Source organism: Eschrichtius robustus, chromosome 13, assembly GCF_028021215.1.
Source record: "Eschrichtius robustus isolate mEscRob2 chromosome 13, mEscRob2.pri, whole genome shotgun sequence".
NCBI classification, from domain to species: Eukaryota; Metazoa; Chordata; class Mammalia; order Artiodactyla; family Eschrichtiidae; genus Eschrichtius; species Eschrichtius robustus.
The window spans coordinates 33663720-33684052 of NC_090836.1; the positions used below are offsets into that span (position 1 = coordinate 33663720).

General features: G+C 35.0%; 1 protein-coding gene across 2 annotated transcripts in view; it reads left to right on the top strand.

Moving 5' to 3' along the window:
• The window catches only part of CNTN1 (contactin 1), a 358577-nt gene that overhangs the window by 38843 nt on the left and 299401 nt on the right, over positions 1 to 20333 (top strand). For both annotated transcript variants that reach the window (XM_068560378.1, XM_068560379.1), the window contains exon 2: positions 7235 to 7317. The gene's annotated coding sequence lies outside the window, so the exon portion shown is untranslated. The remainder of the gene's footprint in view (positions 1 to 7234; positions 7318 to 20333) is intronic.

Sequence of the window (20333 nt, forward strand, 5' to 3'; positions counted from 1 at the left end):
AAAACAGTTCAGTTCTTTATCACCTTTCATCTGAAAATTGTAATAGCTCTTTAACTGCTCTTAGTACTGGCAGGTCTTTTCTTCAGGTCTTTTCTTCCACCTCGGTCAAAATGATCTATCACAAACACACATAATGTGCTAACTTCCTTACGTAAAATAGTTTGAGGCTCTCCATTGCATCCTAGACAAATGTAATCATATTAGCATGGAATGAAGGACACTCTAGGACCCAGCCCTACCTATTTCTTCAGTCTTGTCTTTAGCACTCACATAACTCAGAAAGCTTTCCCCCATCTCCTCCCACATACCAGACTATTTCTCACTGCCTGGAATTTCTTTTCAACTTGCTTCACCTGGCCAATTTTTTTCATCTAAAAAATTAACTCAGCTACTATACCTGCCCTCCCCAGTGGGTTGGACTAAATGTACCTTCTCTGGGTATCTCCCTGTAAGTGTCTATTTTACAGCTCATGAGTGAATCTTGGAATTTTTAAATTATATACCAGTCTTTTTTTATTACTCAATGTACTCCTCAAGACAAAATTTCATTTATCTTTTTACACTTACTTCCCAGCATACTGTATACATAACTTATGGTTAATAAATATTGAAGTGACTTGTTGAATGTCAGTTGAAGTCCTTTCAGTAAAATATATCACACATGTGCTCAGACAAGTGATATCTCAAACAAACAACCAAGCAGGCAAACAAACACACTAAAATTCCTGGAATAGGAAGGTGGATAGCAATATTTCTAGTTTTACTGGCTATATCCTTACATCTATTTGTTTATTTTACTTTAAATCAGCTTCAATCATTTTGATTTTGACTTCAATTAAACTTATACATAAAATAAATCAATCATAATCCATATTTCTTCATTTTTCCAAATGTGGTCCCAAGAAAATCTCTAATGAACAAGGTTCCCTCTTTTTTTTGGACCACCCATCTTTCTTTTCTGTATATGCTCTGTAAAGTATCATATATTTTACCACAAAAAGATATGAGTGATGAACTGAAACAATGGTTTTATTTAGAAATAATCTGACCTTTTAGCTTTAATTAAAGGCTATTGACTAACCCCCTCAATAAGACTTTGAATTTGATCACTTTAATATACTTAGGTTTCATTTTAAATGACATTTATTGATTACTTATTTGTACCAAACATTATAAATATCAACTGAATAGTTGAAACAACCTGTGCGTTGCATACTATTTTTACTTTCCTGGTGAAGAAGTATGACATCGAGTGGTGAAGTAAATGTTCAGTGTAACAAATAGTAAATGTCAACTCTCAGAGAAGCAAAGTAGACTAATTCATTTTACTTCAGACTTATTTTTCTTGATCACAAGTATGATCCTGTTTTTACTTACCCTCTGTGATAGAGGTATATTAGAGTATAACTATTACTATATGAATTGAATTTTAATAGAAAAATTTTGAAAATTCTAGAAATAGATTCATAATATATTATCATTACTAATAAAATACATTTGAACTTGTTATTTTGGTTTTTTTAATTTGTTTTGAGAGGCAGAATTTCTTTTCTCTATTCATTCTAGGGGGAAAAAAATCTAGATTTCTAATCTTTCCAAAGTTTTATGTATACTCTCAAGAAATGAAGCAAAACTACTTCTTCTTATCATAGGCCTTTCTCTCAAGTTGGACAAACTGGCCCAATAATATCACATTACAATGAAAGTTTGGCTTAAAATGTTTAAAATATAACCTGTGTAACCTAGCCACAGCTGGAGGGAGCCAATAATGTTCTCCTACTGTTTGATGACAAAAAGAACTTCAGGGAAGTTGCATTTATCCTGCTCTTTCACTATGCAGCAAGGTGACTGCCAAGTTGAGTTTCACAATAGTTTAAATGGTTTAAAACTAAAAACATTTGGTGGAGTGATATTTCACCATAGTAGCTCCATTGGTCAATAGCTGAACCAAGAGTTTGCACAAAGAAGGAAGAGGAAAATGCTTTGTCTTTGTTGCAGAGAATTCTATCCAAATTAACTTGCATTTGATTACTTAATACTTCAGAAATGACAAAATTTTCAATGGAGTATAGTTTGTCTTTGCTGCTTTTCAACTCTCTGTCACTTCTATATCTCATCCTCTCTCATGTCCTTTGCCTTATATCCCTAGAGACTTTTCAGGCTTTGCTACTAGTTCTAAGACTCCTTGACCTTGAAGACTGTCTGATAAGAATTACCCTTTCCATAAATATCTGCTTTATAATATGGTGCTCTGATAATTTTCCATGTCAATAGTTTATCAAATGTCTGTTATGCCAGAAATTGAGTTAAGTGTTAGCATGTGTTGGATATTCAACTAATATTATTGGAAGAGAAAATGATACAGTGATGAATAAGACCCAGTCCCTACTCTGGAGGAGACTATCGTTTAGTAAGAAAGTTGTATTAGCCAATAATTAAATTCTGTTACCTTACAATAGATAATGTGTCAGATACAGTGTTATGGAAATGTGGTGAGCAGAAAAAATTATTCTGCAGGATGCTGACAGAGGGAAGGGAGGCTTCATTGAAGAAGCAACTTTGAGTCTTGTATTTTGCAGGCAGTGATTGAGACAGATGTTGAGGCATGCATAAACTAATGAGGTTGAGAAAGGACCCAACATGTCCTGAGTCTTTCTGTTCAGTTTGGCAGGAACACACGGGGATGGGTAGGGAGTGTTAAGAGATAAGCTTGGACAATTACACTTGCTCTAGGCTTTCAAGAGCTTTCTTTGAAACATTAATGAGTTTGAATTGTTACCAAATGGGCAATGGGGGACAAAAAATATTTTAAAAAATAATTAGAAAGAGTGACATAGAGAAAGGGAGATAGTTGCAATAATTAAGAATGCCAGCTTTGCCTCTTACTAGCTATGTTAACAAATTACTTATCCTTTTTGTGTGTCAGTTTTGTCTATAAAATAGTGCTAATGTGTATGATTGGTGTAAAGATTAAGTGAGATAATAAAGACTAAGTATTTAGAATGAGTGTTTGGAAAAAAATTTAAAAAACACTGTAGATGAATGAATAAATGAAGTGAGAGTGGAGAAGATGCATCAAATTAAGGAACTTTCTAGAGTAAAAGAGCCTGTAATTGGTTACTGGTTGCTTCTGATAGGAGAGGTAGAGAAAGAAATGAAGTTACTTATTAAGGTTAGTAAGGTTTCCAGCTTGAGAAACAAGTATGGTCACATGAAAGCTTACAGGAGGCCAGGGATGATTGAAGGAATTACTGTTAACACTTTTGTACAAAATCTTTTCAAGAAAACTCTGGCACATTCAGTTCACCTTGAAATACAGAGGACTGGAACTTAGCATAGAGGTAGTCGTTGGGATAGAAAGACTTGGGAGTTAGTGAGAATGGAGGAAGATTGTTTAAGCCATTCAAAAATGAGTGCATGGAATAAGAGATAGAAAGAATCACTAGGGTACTCCAGTTTTTAAGGTGGACAGAGGAGAAATTTCTAAAGATATATTTATAGATATATTAGAAATGGAGGTATTCCAGTGCAAGGACACTTACATGGAAGCATAACACATATGCAACATTATATTTTTGAAAAATAAAATCACTTTTTAAATAGAACATTAGAGGGAATAACTTTTCCAATCACAACCATGATTATCATTTTACAACTCTATTTTTAAACTTCTGTTCCCTAAACAAATGTTTCTTTACATATTTGTGATTGGATTATAATAATTTACAACCTGCTTCTTTCACTTAATATTTAATATGATCATCCCCCCCAAAAAAATTAATATGATCCATATTGTCACATAATCATAATCAGCACATTTAGCAGCTATAATAGTCCATGTTGAATTGTACCATATTTATTTAACTATTTTTAATTGGGAGATATAATTTTATTTATTTATTTATTTATTTATTTTGTTCTGGCAAATATTTTCAGGCCTAAAATTCCTTTCTAAATTTCTCATTTTTTCTTAGGTAGTTCTATTTATGAGACCAAACACTGATATAAAATGTCTATTCAACAGAATTACTATTTACTTTTACAATAAACTACCACATAAAACTTTCCAACAATTACCATTTTCGTACTTAATTATTATTGTCATCTTCAATCCCTTCATTTTTCAGTGATTTTCATTCAAGATATGGGTACTGACATCAAATGCTCCATTTAAAAAAAAATCATATTTTGGCCAGCTTACTATTACCAAATAGTATTTAATTGTTAAAACACTTCAAAATATTAAAAAATACTGCTTCACAACCTAAGTGTCCATCGACAGATAAATGGATAAAGAAGATGTGACACGTATATACAATAGAATGTTACTCAGCCATAAAAAGAAACGAAATTGAGTTATTTGTAGTGAGGTGGATGGACCTAGCGTTTGTCATACAGAGTGAAGTAAGTCAGAAAGAGAAAAACATATACAGTGTGCTAACACATATATATGGAATAAAAAAAAAAAAAAGGTTCTAAAGAACCTAGGGGCAGGACAGGAATAAAGATGCAGACATAGAGAATGGACTTGAGGACACGGGGAAGGGGAAGGGTAAGCTGGGATGAAGTGAGAGAGTGGCATGGACATATATACACTACCAAATGTAAAATAGATAGCTAGTGGGAAGCAGCCGCATAGCACAGGGAGATCAGCTCCAGGCTTTGTGACCACCTAGAGGGGTGGGATAGGGAGGGTGGGAGGGAGAGAGATGCAAGAGGGAAGAGATATGGGGATATATTTATATGTATAACTGATTCACTTTGTTATAAAGCAGAGACTAACACACCATTGTAAAACATTTATACTCCAATAAAGATGTTAAAAAAAAATACTGCTTCAAATAATCTTAGATATTTGTTTAAAAAACTTAATTCTTTATTCATTATTAAAGAACTAACTATATGAGTCACAAGTGTATATGAATATAGGATAAATAGGCATAATTGAGGAAATTAATTTGATAACATAGGTCAACATAAAAACCCATTCTGTCTCTATCATTTAGTTTCCCATTGAAAAAAGTCATATTTCCTTTGGTCTCACTTGTTGCATTTTTTAAAAATGAAATAATCACCTACCACATTTCTATTTCACTTTTTCAAACCACTTGAATTTTGTATATATTGTAATAATATCCTGGGACCTCTTAATAGTATTGAGGGTCTTTTAAATTGTTTCATTTCTTCATTTAAAATAATCATTAAATGATAACTATGTGCCCAGCTTTCACTCACTCACTCTTGTCTACTTTTTTAAACTTTTCAGTGTAAACTTTAGCATCAAATTTGAGTGGGGGGAAGGAAAAAAATAGCTCAGCAAAACAGTTTGCTGTTAGAAGATTTTGAAAATACTTTGGTGTGAATTATTTTGGTTTCCTTTGAAGTTTTAATACTGTTGGTGTTTTTACTGATTTGTGTTCCCCCCATTCTATATTATCACAAAGAGAAATTTGTTTGATGACACTACAAAAAAAAAGTTTAAAAGCCATTGTCTGGGTTTAGAAATATACACTTGACAGAAGGTTCCCTTGCAGGGTTTACAGGACCTGGAGTTAATTAATTCAATTCGTTTAGGATCTGCAGAGTCTTGTGGTTTAGTTACATTTCAATGGGGTTGAAATTTTGTACAAAATATGGCTGATGACTTGCCAATAAAACCTCAACATAAAGTAAAATAGATTCTCATAGCACACTGAATGAGAAACCAGATCTTTTATAAAACTGGTAGAGGGATATTTTTATTTTATGTTCTATTTTCTGCTTCACTTTGGAAATTTTACTTGTTTGCACATAATTCAATTCTTAATATTCATTTTGCTTTAACCTGTCATTCTACTTAATTAAAAACAAAAACAAAAACAAATATTTGAGCACCTATCATGTTCAAGCCACTCTACTGGATTCAAGAATATTAGAGCATTCAGACAACTCTGTTTCCTTAAGGAATTCATATTCTGGTTAAGGAAACAGACTATATGCTTTTTGGCAGAAGGATTAATTCACTAATTGAACAAATGTTTATTGAGCATTTCCAATATACTGAATTAGAGACACATTTGTAAAAAAGATGAGGAGTTGGGTGTTTGGTAGCATCAAAAAGTAATAAAAGTAAGTTCAGATAATGATAAATTCTAAGAAGACAAAAAAGCAGGGGAAGGGTAGAGAGTGGTTATGTGTGCATGAATATGTGTGTGTGTGTGTGTGTGTGTGTTGGTGAATATTTTACAAAAGATGGTCAGAGAATGTCTCATGAGAGAAGTAGGCCAGGAAAAGATGTGGAGAAATTAAAGACAAAGAAGGATTACTGTGCAGGGGCCCATGAGCCTAGTGAGTAAGGGCAGAATGACAAATCCCAGAGCAGAAATGGGGAGGCAGTGTGGGTAGGTACAGAGTGATGTGTGATGCTTTTGTCTTTTCTTCTAAGTATAGGAACACACTAGAGGGTTTTCAGCAGGGTTGTGACCTGATATGATTGCATTTTTAAAATATCAGTTTGGCTGCTGTATGGAGAATGAATTGCAGAGGGCAAAAGGAGAAGTAGTCTAGTCAGAAGGTTATTGCAGTAAAATAATAGCATAAACAACAATACAAATAAGTTATGAGAAAAAGTAAGTCATACTTAATGCCAATGGACTTAACTTTGATTTGCTGTTAAAGAAATGTTCCTTAATAGGAGTCTGTGATACAAAGAAGGGCAAGTCCATCACAGACAATGGAAAACTGTTTTGGTAAAAGAGGTCTGAGTTTACATTACCTCTTTCTGGGCAATGAGTAGTACTAATTGAGTGAAATGGAGTATCTATGAAGAAGAATATTAGGCAATAAATCTGTGTAGCCAAGAGACCCAGATTGTGGAGAACATAAAATACAAGTTTAGGAATTAGTTCATTCTGTAGGCAGCAGAAATAACTGTAGATATCTGAAGAGGACAATGGAATGCACAGTTTGGTGCTTTAGACAAGTTGATCTAGCAGTGGTTTGTAGTATTTTTTGAGGTACTGTATTGGATGCAAGAGGATCTACTAGGGAGAAAAGTGTCCTGAGGGATATGAGGTGAGCATCTGGGCAGAGGCCAGGTTTCATTGTTAGGTGAGAGACAATGGAAAGAAAGTATTAATGTAATGGGTTGAAGGAGAAGGAAGGATGAAAGGTAACTCCAAGTTTATATAGAATATACATATCACCTTTAATTCTTCAACAAACTGATGACGTAGGTAATATTCTTATTTTACAGATGAAGAAACTGAGGTGCTCAAGGCATAATAGCTTGCCAAGTTCTCAGAGCTAATGAGTGTCAGATGGGATTTTTAAACCCAGGTAAATAATATAACACTGTCCCCAAAATGCTCTGAAATAATTTAACGTTTCTAAAGATTGATTGTGTATGCATATTGTACTGTGTTCTCAAGATATTTATTTTCATGGAATAGTCGTTATACTTGATAACTGCTGTGCTCATTTACAAATACTGTTGATGGTGTACTCCAGATATTTAAAGCAATCAAAACTGTGTTTAAATAGAAATTTGGCTTTTGTTCTCATTGTTTTCATTTAATCACAAAAATAATATTAATCTATTGGTTTCTAATGTCTTATATATTATATGTTTTATTGCATCTGTTCCCTTACTGATTTAATCAACTATAACACTCTTATTGAAAACCAACACACAGATAAAAAAGTGGGATAAAGTCAAAGGAATCAAATTGAGGAAACAATTTAGTAGAAGAGAAAATGCTTTTACAATAAGTTTAAATAGTTTAAACTTATAACTTAAAATAGTTTAAAAATTATAGGTGCAATATGTGTTTTTAATCTATCTTTTCTTGCCAAGTTAATATTAAAATGTGTTAGACCTGGAAATAGATAGAACACCCCTTAGGTTCTTATACCTGGTCTTATACAATAGCTTTCTTTGATATTAATGAACTATTTCAATTTAATTCTTTCAGTTATTATAGAAATGATGAACTTGGTGTTCTGACTTATTTGTTCTATCTAAAGAGCACTAATACTTTATTATCTCTCTGGAATTTGATTCCATTTTGTAAGAACAGTTCAGGGACTGAATTATGTACTAATTGTACAGAACTGACCCTTTCTAAATATTTAATGTAAATCACCATAAATTAATATTTATTGATTTCACACAGTGGACCAGGTATTGTAGCAAAGTAGATCTACAGTATATTTAAAGTAGACAGCCTATATCTTCATTGTCCACCTTTCAATGATATTTTTGACTGAAAAATATTTCTTTTGATTGTTATGCTTAGTCTTATACATGTTTTTGCAAATAGTATTGTGAATTATGTAAATACTAATTGAGATAGCTTTCAAATGAAGGAAATAAGGCTTCTGTTGGGTGCCTATGAGCCAGAATATAAGTTCAGTTCAATAATTTTTTTCATTAATAACCTGGTAGGTGTGAGGTCCTGAGTGAGCACTGAACAAAAAGAATATCTATATAACAACAATAGTGATAGTTACACACATTAGTTCATTTAATGCTCCTAACAACCTTGGGAACCTGATCTTATTTATGATCACCCCATTTTCATGGATAATAAAAATGAGGTTCTAAGGTTAAATAACATGACCAAAAAAATGGGATGGCAGAGCCACAATTATAATCCAAGTATGTATGACCATGAGTGCTATAAAATGCTCTTAAGTACTATATTTTTAAAGCAATTAAAAGGTATGTCAATTGGCTAATGAAAATGATCGATAAAATAAGAATTTTCCTAAATTTTGATCAAGCCATGCAAGATATTATATTGATTGTTCCTTTTCCTTAGAATGTTACCATTGTTGTAGATTTATTTACTATATAATTTGGTCTATTCTTTGGAAAGATAATAGCGTGGAAAGTAGACTTAAAGGGAAAAAATTGATATAGAAATATATATTTGGTAGTCACATGATATAGTGCGGATAAAAATTAGGAGGGTCTGAGATAAATTCATTAATTAGTATACTGGTGTAAATAGTAAAAACAAGTAGTATAAACAATATTTAGTGAGTGCCTAATATGGGCTGGAGACTGGTGTAAGCACAAAGTCCTCAATCTCATTGAGCTTACATTTCACAAAAAGTAAATGTATGTCAGGTGGTAATAGGTGCTGTGAAGAGCTGGGAGCATGCAGAAGAGGGGCTTTGGGGTTGGGGTGTTGGGGACAGGATTTTCACTATTTTTTATACTTGGTTAGGGAAGTCTTGAAACTGTCTTGAGATAGATGGAGAGATGTACTATGTCAAAGACTCCTACTACCTCCTATAAAATGAGAACAAAGGAATGACCATTAATTTGATGGTGTAGAAGTCTCCAGGGTCTTGAAAAAGCTATTGTATGGATTGGTAAGAAGTTAAGCCTGATTGAATTGATTCAAGACGATATGAGAAGAGGAAGGGGAGATAGTATTAACAATTCTTTGAGTTTTGCTATAAAACAAAGCAGAGAAATGGAAGAGTAGTTGGATAGGAATGTGCATCAAGGAAGATTTGTTGTAATTTTTAAGATGAAAAAATTTCTTAAATCAGGTTGCATGTTGATGGGAATCATCCAGTAAAGAGGAAAAATCAAGGAGACAGGAGGTAGGGTGATATTCTGGAGTATTGTCTTTGAGTAGCTAAACAGGTATGGATGGCTTCCAAGTAGAGGAGGGATTAGCTTTAGGTAGAAGTAAGGCAGCTCATGCAAATTAACCAAAGAAAATATGTAATATATGGATACAGATGAAAGTAAGTGGGTGGATGTGGTACTAGCAACATTTAGAAGTTCTCTCTTGATTGCATTTTTTTAAAGAAATAGAAATCATAGATAGCTGAGAATCAAAAATAGAGAAAAATTCTAAAGAGGGGATAGAAGTGTGAAAACTCAAGAGAACTCAGTTTGGTGAAAGAGAATTATACAGAAAAAAATGTATTTTGAGGATGTTATGTTTAAGGTCCTGTGGGTCATTCGAGAGGATATGCAATCCTTTTGCTTAGTCAGGAGATGAAGACTAGAAACAGATATGGGTACTAGTGGCATAGTTATAGTAATTTAAACCATGATGTAAAAGATATGGCCGGAGAGAATGAGCAAAGTGAAGAGCGGAAGCCAAGGTCATAATTAAAGTATTTCATCATTTGTTTAGGCAAGGGAAGAGTGCCAGCAAAGGGGAAAATATAAAACAACAACAAAACAGAGAGGGATAAAGAAAACTAGGATAAGGTAACTAGATGAACATTTACAAGAGAGTGTTCAGTATTTGGTTTTGTTTTTAACATCTTTATTGGAGTATAATTGCTTTACAATGGTGTGTTAGTTTCTGCTTTATAACAAAGTGAATCAGCTATACATATACATATACCCCATATCTCTTCCCTCTTGCATCTCTCTCCGTCCCACACTCCCTATCCCACCCCTCTAGGTGGTGACAAAGCACCGAGCTGATCTCCCTGTGCTATGTGGCTGCTTCCCACTAGCTGTCGGTTCTACATTTAGTAGTGTATATATGTCAATGCTACTCTCTCACTCCGTCCCAGCTTACCCTTCCCCCTCCCCATGTCCTCAAGTCCATTCTCTACATCTGCGTCTTTATTCCTGTCCTGCCTCTAGGTTCTTCGGAAAGTTTTTTTTTTTTTTTTTTAATAGATTCCATATATATGTGTTAGCATACGGTATTTGTTTTTCTCTTTCTGACTTACTTCACTCTGTATGACAGACTCTAACTCCATCCACCTCACTACAAATACCTCCATTTCATTTCTTTTTATGGCTGAGTAATATTCCATTGTATATATGTGCCACATCTTCTTTATCCATTCATCTGTCGATGGACACTTAGGTTGCTTCCACATCCTGGCTGTTGTAACTAGAGCTGCAATGAACATTGTGGTACATGACTCTTTTTGAATTATGGTTTTCTCAGGGTATACACCCAGTAGAATTGCTGGGTCATATGGTAGTTCTATTTTTAGTTTTTTTTAGTTTTTTAAGGAACCTCCATACTATTCTCCAGAGTGGATGTATCAATTTACATTCCTACCAACAGTGCAAGTGGGTCCCTTTTTCTCCACACCCTCTCCAGCATTTAGTGTTTGTAGATTTTATGATGATGGCCATTCTGACCAGTGTGAGATGATATCTCATTGTAGTTTTGATTTGCATTTCTCTAATGATTAATGATGTTGAGCATTCTTTCATGTGTTTCTTGGCAATCTGTATATCTTCTTTGGAGAAATGTCTATTTACATCTTCTGCCCATTTTTGGACTGGGTTGTTTGTTCTTTTAATATAGAGCTGCATGAGCTGCTTGTAAATCTTGGAGATTAATCCTTTGTCAGTTGCTTCATTTGCAAATATTTTCTCCCATTCTGAGGGTTGTCTTTTTGTCTTGTTTATGGTTTCCTTCTCTGTGTAAAACTTTGAAGATTCATTAGGTCCCATTTGTTTATTTTTGTTTTTATTTCTGTTTCTCTAGGAGGTGGGTTGAAAAGGATCTTGCTGTGATTTACGTCATAGAATGTACTGCCTCTGATTTTCCTCTAAGAATTTGATAGCGTCTGGCCTTACATTTAGGTCTTTAATCTATTTTAAGTTTATTTTTTGTATGGTGTTAGGAAGTGTTCTAATTTCATTCTTTTACATGTAACTGTCCAGTTCTCCCAGCACCGCTTATTGAAGAGGCTGTCTTTTCTCCATTGCATATTCTTGCCTCCTTTATCAAAAATAAAGTGACCATATGTGTGTGGGTTTATCTCTGGGCTTTCTATCCGTTCCATTGATCTGTATTTCTGTTTTTGTGTCAGTACCGTATTGTCTTGATTACTGTAGCTTTGGAGTATAGCCTGAAGTCTGGGAGCCTGATTCCTCCAGCTCCATTTTTCTTTCTCAAGATTGCTTTGGCTATTCGGGGTCTTTTGTGTTTCCATACAAATTGTGAAATTGTTTGTTCTAATTCTGTGAAAAATGCCCTTGGTAGTTTGATAGGGATTGCACTGAATCTGTAGATTGCTTTGGGTAGTACGGTCATTTTCACAATGTTGATTCTTGCAATCCAAGAACATGGTATATCTCTCCATCTATTTGTATCATCTTTGATCTCTTCCATAAGCGTCTTATAGTTTACTGCATACAAGTCTTTGGTCTCCTTAGGTAGGTTTATTCCTAGGTATTTTATTCTTTTTGTTGCAGTGGTAAATGGGAGTGTTTCCTTAATTTCACTTTCAGATTTTTCATCATTAGTGTATAGGAATGCAAGAGATTTCTGTGCATTAATTTTGTATCCTGCTACTTTACCAAATTCATTGATTAGCTCTAGTAGTTTTCTGGTAGCATCTTTAGGATTCTCTATGTATAGTATCATGTCATCTGCAAACGGTGACAGCTTTACTTCTTCTTTTCTGATTTGGATTCCTTTTATTTCTTTTTCTTCTCTGATTGCTGTGGCTAAAACTTCCAAAACTATGTTGAATAATAACGGTGAGAGTGGGCAACCTTGTCTTGTTCCTGATCTTAGAGGAAATGGTTTCAGTCTTTCACTATTGGGGGTGATGTTGGCATAGGGTTTGTCATATATGGCCTTTATTATGTTGAGGAAAGTTCCCTCTATGCCTACTTTCTGGAGGGTTTTTATCATAAATTGGTGTTGAATTTTGTTGAAAGCTTTCTCTGCATCTGTTGAGATGATCATATGGTTTTTCTCCTGCAGTTTGTTAATATGGTGTATCACATTGATTGATTTGCGTTTATTGAAGAATCCTTGCATTCTTGGGGTAAACCCCACTTGATCATGCTGTATGATCCTTTTAATGTGCTGTTGGATTCTGTTTGCTAGTATTTTGTTGAGGATTTTTGCATCTATGTTCATCAGTGATATTGGCCTGTAGTTTTCTTTCTTTGTGACATCTTTGTCTGGTTTTGGTATCAGGGTGATGGTGGCCTCATAGAATGAGTTTGGGAGTGTTCCTCCCTCTGCTATATTTTGGACGAGTTTGAAAAGGATAGGTGTTAGCTCTTCTCTAAATGTTTGGTAGAATTAGCCTGTGAAGCCTACTGGTCCTGGGCTTTTGTTTGTTGGTTGGAAGATTTTTAATCACAGTTTCAATTTCAGTGCTTGTGATTGGTCTGTTCATATTTTCTATTTCTTCCCGGTTCAGTCTCAGAAGGTTGTGCTTTTCTAAGAATTTATCCGTTTCTTCCAGCCTGTCCATTTTATTGGCATAGAGTTGCTTGTAGTAATCTCCCATGATCCTTTGTATTTCTCAGTGTCAGTTCTTACTTCTCCTTTTTCATTTCTAATTCTGGTGATTTGAGTCTTCTCCCATTTTTCTTGATGAGTCTGGCTAATGGTTTATCAATTTTGTTTATCTTTTCAAAGAACCAGCTTTTAGTTTTATTGATCTTTGTTATTGCTTCCTTCGTTTCTTTTTCATTTATTTCTGATCTGATCTTTATGATTTCTTTCCTTCTGCTAACTTTGGGGATTTTTGTTCTTCTTTTTCTAATTGCTTTAGTTGTAAGTTTAGTAGTTTATTTGAGATTTTTCTTGTTTCTTAAGGTAGGATTGTATTGGTATAAACTTCCCTCAGAAATGCTTTTGCTGCATCCCATAGGTTTTTGGGTCATTGTGTTTTCATTGTCATTTGTTTCTAGGTAGTTTTTGATTTCCTCTTTGATTTCTTCAGTGATCTCTTGGTTATTAAGTAGTGTTTTGTTTAGCCTCCATTTGTTTGTATTTCTTAAAGTTTTTTTCCTGTAATTGATTTCTAGTCTCATAGCGTTGCAGTCGGAAAAGATACTTGATATGATTTCAATTTTCTTAAATTTACCAAGGCTTGATTTGTGACGCAGATATGATCTATCCTGGAGAATGTTCCATGAGCACTTGAGAAGAAAGTGTTTTCTGTTGTTTTTGGATGGAATGTCCTATAAATATCAATTAATTCCATCTTGTTTAATGTATCATGTAAAGCTTGTGTTTCCTTATTGATTTTCATTTTGGGTGATCTGTCCATTGGTGAAAGTGGGGTGTTAAAGTCCACTACTATGATTGTGTTACTGTCGATTTCCCCTTTTATGGCTGTTAGTATTTGCCTTATGTACTGAGGTGCTCCTATGTTGGGTGCATAAATATTTACAATTGTTATGTCTTCTTCTTGGATTGATCCCTTGATCATTATGTAGTGGCCTTCTTTGCTTCTTGTAACAGTCTGTGTTGTGAAGTCTATTTTGTCTGATAAGAGAATTGCTACTCCAGCTTTCTTTTGATTTCCATTTGCATGGAATATCTTTTTCCATCCCCTCACTTTCAGTCTGTGTGTGTCCCTAGGTCTGAAGTGGGTCTCTTGTAGACAGCATATATATGGGTCTTGTTTTTCGATCCATTCAGCCAATCTATATCTTTTGGTTGGAGCATTCAATCCATTTACATTTAAGGGAATTATTGATATGTATGTTCCTATTACCATTTTCTTAATTGTTGTGGGTTTGTTATTGTAGGTCTTTTCCTTCTCTTGTGTTTCCTGCCTAGAGAAGTTCCTTTAGCATTTGTTGTAGAGCTGGTTTTGTGGTGCTGAATTCTCTTAGCTTTTGCTTGTCTGTAAAGGTTTTAATTTTTCAATTGAACCTGAATGAGATCCTTGCTGGGTAGAGTAATCTTTGTTGTAGATTTTTCCCTTTCATCCCTTTAAATATGTCCTGCCACTCCCTTCTGGCTTGCAGAGATTCTGCTGAAAGATCAGCTGTTAACCTTATGGGGATTCCCTTGTATGTTATTTGTTGTTTTTCCCTTGCTGCTTTTAATATTTTTTCTTTGCATTTAATTTTTGATGGTTTGATTAATATGTGTCTTGGCATGTTTCCTCTTGGATTTATCCTGTATGGGACTCTCTGTGCTTCCTGGACTTGATTAACTATTTCCTTTCCCATATTAGGGAAGTTTTCAACTATAATCTCTTCAAATATTTTCTCAGTCCCTTTCTTTTTCTCTTCTTCTTCTGAGACTCCTATAATTTGAATGTTGGTGTATTTAATATTGTCCTAGAGGTCTCTGAGACTGTCCTCAATTCTTTCATTCTTTTTTCTTACTCTGCTCTGCAGTAGTTATTTCCACTATTTTAACTTCCAGGTCACTTATCCGTTTTTCTGCCTCAGTTATTCTGCTATTGATTCCTTCTATAGAATTTTTTATTTCATTTCTTATGTTGTTCATCATTGTTTGTTTGCTCTTTAGTTCTTCTAGGTCCTTGTTAAACGTTTCTTGTATTTTCTCCATTCTATTTCCAAGATTTTGGATCATCTTTACTATCATTATTCTGAATTCTTTTTCAGACAGACTGCCTATTTCCTCTTCGTTTGTTTCATCTGGTGGGTTTTTCCCTTGCTCCTTCATCTGCTGTGTGTTTCTCTGTTGTCTATTCAGATATTCCACAGAGGCAGGGTACATAAAGTTGATTGTGGAGATTTAATCCGCTGCTCCTGAGGCTGCTGGAAGAGATTTCCCTTTCTCTTCTTTGTTCGCACAGATCCTGGGGTTCAGCTTTGGATTTGGCCCCGCCTCTGCGTGTAGGTCGCCTGAGGGCGTCTGTTCTTTGTTCACACAGGATGTGGTTAAAGTAGCAGCTGATTAGGTGGCTCTGGCTCACTCAGGCTGGGTGGAGGGAGGGATATGGGATGCGGGGCGAGCCTGTGGCATCAGAGGTTGGCATGACGTTGCAACAGCCTGAGGCGCGCTGTGTGTTCTCCTGGGGAAGTTGTCCCTGGATCACGGGACCCTGGCAGTGGCTGGCTGCACAGGCTCCCAGGAGGAGAGGTGTGGAGAGTGACCTGTGCTTGCTCACAGGCTTCTTTGTGTGTGCAGCAGCAGCCTTAGCATCTCATGCCCGTCTCTGTGGTCCACACTGATAGCTGCAGCTCGCGCCTGTCTCTGGAGCCCGTTTAGGCGGTGCTGTTAATACCCTCTCCTTGCACACCACGAAACAAAGTGGCAAGGAAAAGTTTCTTGCTTCTCCGGCAGCTCCAGACCTTTTCCGGACACACTCCTGTCTAGCTCTGGCTCACTAGCCTCCTTCAGGCTGTGTTCACGCAGCCAACCCCACTCCTCTCCCTGGGATCCGACCTCCGAAGCCGGAGCCTCAGCTCCCTGCCCTCACCCCCCAGGGGGAAGGAAGCACCTATTCACCTCTCGGGCTGGTGAGTGCTGGTCGGCACTGATCCTCTGTGTGGCAATCTCTCCGCTTTGCCCTCCGCACCCCTGTTGCTGCGCTCTCCTCCGTGACTCTGAAGCTTCCCGCCTCCGCCACCTGCAGTCTCCGCCCGCGAAGGGCCTTCCTAGTATGTGGAAACCTTTCCTCCTTCACAGGTCCCTCCCACTGGTACAGGTTTGTCCCTATTCTTTTATCTCTGTTTTTTCTTTTTTCTTTTGCCCTACCCAGGTACGTGGGGAGTTTCTTGCCTTTTGGGAGGTCTGAGGTCTTCTGCCATCATTCAGTAGGTGTTCTGTAGGAGTTGTTCCACATGTAGGTGTATTTCTGATGTATTTGTGGGGAGGAAGGTGATCTCCACGTCTTACTCTTCCACCATCTTGAAGCTCTTCCGAGTGTTCGGTTCTTAAATGAGTTCGAATAGGATGAAGACTAAAAATAGACCATTGCATTTTGAAAATTAGGAGTCTATTGATTATCTAACTGGCAATTATTTCTGAGGAGTGGTGGGTGTAAAGCTATAATCTAATTTGCTGAAGTCTTAAGGTATTTGGCCATGACTGTGGAAGGAAACATCCTAAGAGGTTAGTAGCTGTAAAATGAGGTGGAGTCCAGGGATTATTTAGATTTTAATAAAAGTTTACTAAATATCCCCTTAGTGCCAGACACCATCCAAGGCGGCCTTGAACAAAGTGGATGCTGTAAACAGAAGTGACAAAACACCAGTCCTCAAATATCCTACATTCTAATTTAGGTTATTTCTTTAGCCTGAGAATCCTTGAGCATTTTTAAATTTTATATTAGGAGAAAGAGTCAAAAGAGAGAGAGGAATAAAAGAGGTGATTCAAGGCGTGACAGAGTGAAGGGAAGTTCACAAAGTGCATGGAGTCATTGATAAGAGGAAGCCACTATAAAATGCAAAAAAAAAAAAAAAAAAAACCTGGATTTTCAGTTTATGGCATTTACGTGAACAAGGATTTTGTACAGAAACACAGTGGTTCAGTGAGAACAATATAATAGGTTTCAGAAGATTGAGATTCTATCCCCACACTTAACTAACTATACAAACAGAGGAAAGGCCCTTGAGGGACCATGGTTGCTTCTGTGTAAATTAACGGTATCTGTTCAATAGCAAGGTGTTCTTACATTGGTTAAATGAGATTATAGATTCTCTAAAGAGCCTTATAAGTCAAAACTTTTATTATAAGAAAATGGTAATTGACAGGGCACATCTGCAAATCTTGTGACCTATATTTTGTGGTTCTTACAATTTAATTTTTATAATCATTATTTTTATTTATTAGACTATAATTGTAGTAAAAATTCATATTTTTATTTGATATTTTAATGTTTTTATATTTGTACAATACGTTTACATTTATAAAACACTTGATTGTTTATTATGAGCAAGTTAACAAAATAAATTTACAATATATAATTCCCCTTGACAACTGTGCACTAATACAAGAACAAAGACATTATTATGCCTTGTATGATCACATGTTACAATAGATGAGCCTTGGCTTACAATGACTGCTTTGTCTGATGTTTATTAGCCCATGCCTTGGTGCAGTTGAACTTGTCCTAAATTCACTGTTTCAGAGCTACAACGTGTATAGTACACTCATTGTCCTGTGAATAATACTCTCTGGCTTGAGTCAAGAGACTATAACCTTAGGACTTCTAATGTTCTTCTCTTATAGGTTCTAGAAACTCCTGCTAAAATGTTGAAATACGTAAAGACATTAAAATAGTTCAAATGGAGGAAACTTCATCTGATACGATTTTGAAAAATAACTATGTAATCTGTATAGGATGAGAATTATCCCTCATTTTCCCTCTTGGTGCAAGCATTAATGAATGTCATCTGAGTGTGGATTTCAATTTGTCGTTACTCTATTTAATTCCAAATAAGACAATTCCATGATGCACTAACTTTTTTATAATTCTAATCACTATTACTGGGAGTTTCCAATAATTCTGAGATTATTACTTATGTTTTAAAATGATATCACAAAAGTTAAAGACAAAAAATTTGAAGTGTAATATTTTAAATGCTAGAATGCCTTAGAATCTTCTTAGACATATAACATCTGATTTATAAAAACAGTAATGCTCTTTCCCCTTAATCTCTTCTATATTACTAAGTAAACAAATAAACACTTAAATTCAGAAATATTCTATGACTGCCCAGCTACATGTTTGGAATGTAGAGCCTAGAATCTCTTCACTACTGCAGTATATGTCATTGCTTTTGGTGGTTTTAATAATTAATTCTGCAAATATGGTGGTGAGGATAGAGTGAGATTTGGCTCAACCCTGCAATAAGCTAGTTTTTCCTGTGCAGGGGGCTGCAAACCATGTGTCTACCCTGAGGCTCTGGTGATTCTGCCCAGTTCCCCCTAAACAGGGTGAAGAGAAAGAAACTTTATTCTCCTTCCCAACTTGCCTCCTTCCTTTTCACCATCTTCATCTTCAATATTTGTTGCTTTCTTAACTGCTATATACTGATTATACTTCTATGAAAAAGGTGGAACATACTAAAGAAAACTATAATTACTCACAGCTCTGTAACTCAGAATAACCAGTCTTAATACTCTATCCAATCATCTTTTGGTATATTATTTATAGTGAACACTGTAATGAAGATTTTAGAAAAATTAGACCACTTACTTGATACTGTTTTTTAACCTATGTTTAGATTTGGCAGTGTGCTTGGAGCAACATCATCTATCCTTACATATTCTTCAAGAGTAGGATTTTTAATTGCTCTATCGCATGCTAACATAAGGATGCATTACAATTTATTTAGTTAACCTACTGTTGGAAATTTCTATTGTTTTTAATTTTTTGCTGTTATAAAATAACCATATTTTTTAGACTTTGCTTCATATTGCCAAGTTACCTACAGGAAGTTGTCAGTTGATATCCCAACTTAGTATGAAAATCCTCACTTCCTTGTATGTTTCACAATACTGAGTACACTATACTTATAGATAGATATATAAACAAAGAAGTCTGTGTGTGTATGTTGTATATGTGTATGTATGTATGTATGTGTATATATGATAAAGTATAATATATAAAACATATAAGTAATGATGGTGTTTTATTTTTTGTTTTATTTTATATTATTAAATATTTGTAAAGTGAAACTTTCATATGTTACTGCCTATCTCTATATCTTCTTTTGAAATTATTAATCATGTGTGCTGCCCAATTTTTTCTTCTCAGCAATAATCTGTAAGAGTTATTTGTGTTTTAATGATATTTTCCTTTTCCTATTATCAGTATGTTGCCAATTTTCCCCAGATTGTCAAAAAGTTCATAGTTTAAAAAAGAAATCTACCTGCTTTCTTTTTTGTTTTGAAATGCCATAATTATTTCCTCTGATGTTAGGTCTGTTTACATACTTCTAGTCCATAAAAAAATTCTATTTCTATTTTATTACCATTTTTATATTATTGTTGCTTTAGAGTAGAGTCTAATACTTTTAATACAACCACACCCATATAAATTCTGTTTTTTAAATTGCTTGATTATTCTTGCTATTTATTCATTTATTCTTCCAGAAAAAAAAAAAAAAAAACACCTATTTATTTTCTTTTTTCTTATTTACTCATTTCTTACTTTACTTATTTCTTTATTCTTCTAAAAAAATATAGTTTGGAAAAGAGAAGTAACAGCAAGTTTGTATGTTAATGGAAACAAACAGTAGGTGTTGAAAAAAATTTTTGCTACAAGAAGAAAAGCGGAGACTTAATTGAGTAAGCTAGAGCAATGGGATCTTATGCACAAGTGGAAGTTCTGCTTCTGTAGAATAACACATGGTGTTTACTCAGTAAGGATGGCTATGGGGGAGGAAATGTTCACAGTCTAAGGAGAGAAAAGTAAGTACGAAACAGTAATCTAGGAGAATCTAAGAGAGTGAGAGGCCTGGTTTAATAGCCCTTTTCAAAATATTGTTCATGAATGTAAGGTGAAACCATTCAGTATGATTATACAGTGTGATTTTTTTTTCCAGCCATGTTTAGATACACGGCTGTAGGGAAAACAGGTGGGATTGATTTTGACTTGGGTTGGATTTAGTTAAGAATAGAGTGAAGCAAGAAAGAGACAAGGGAGTTGGAATTTTATAC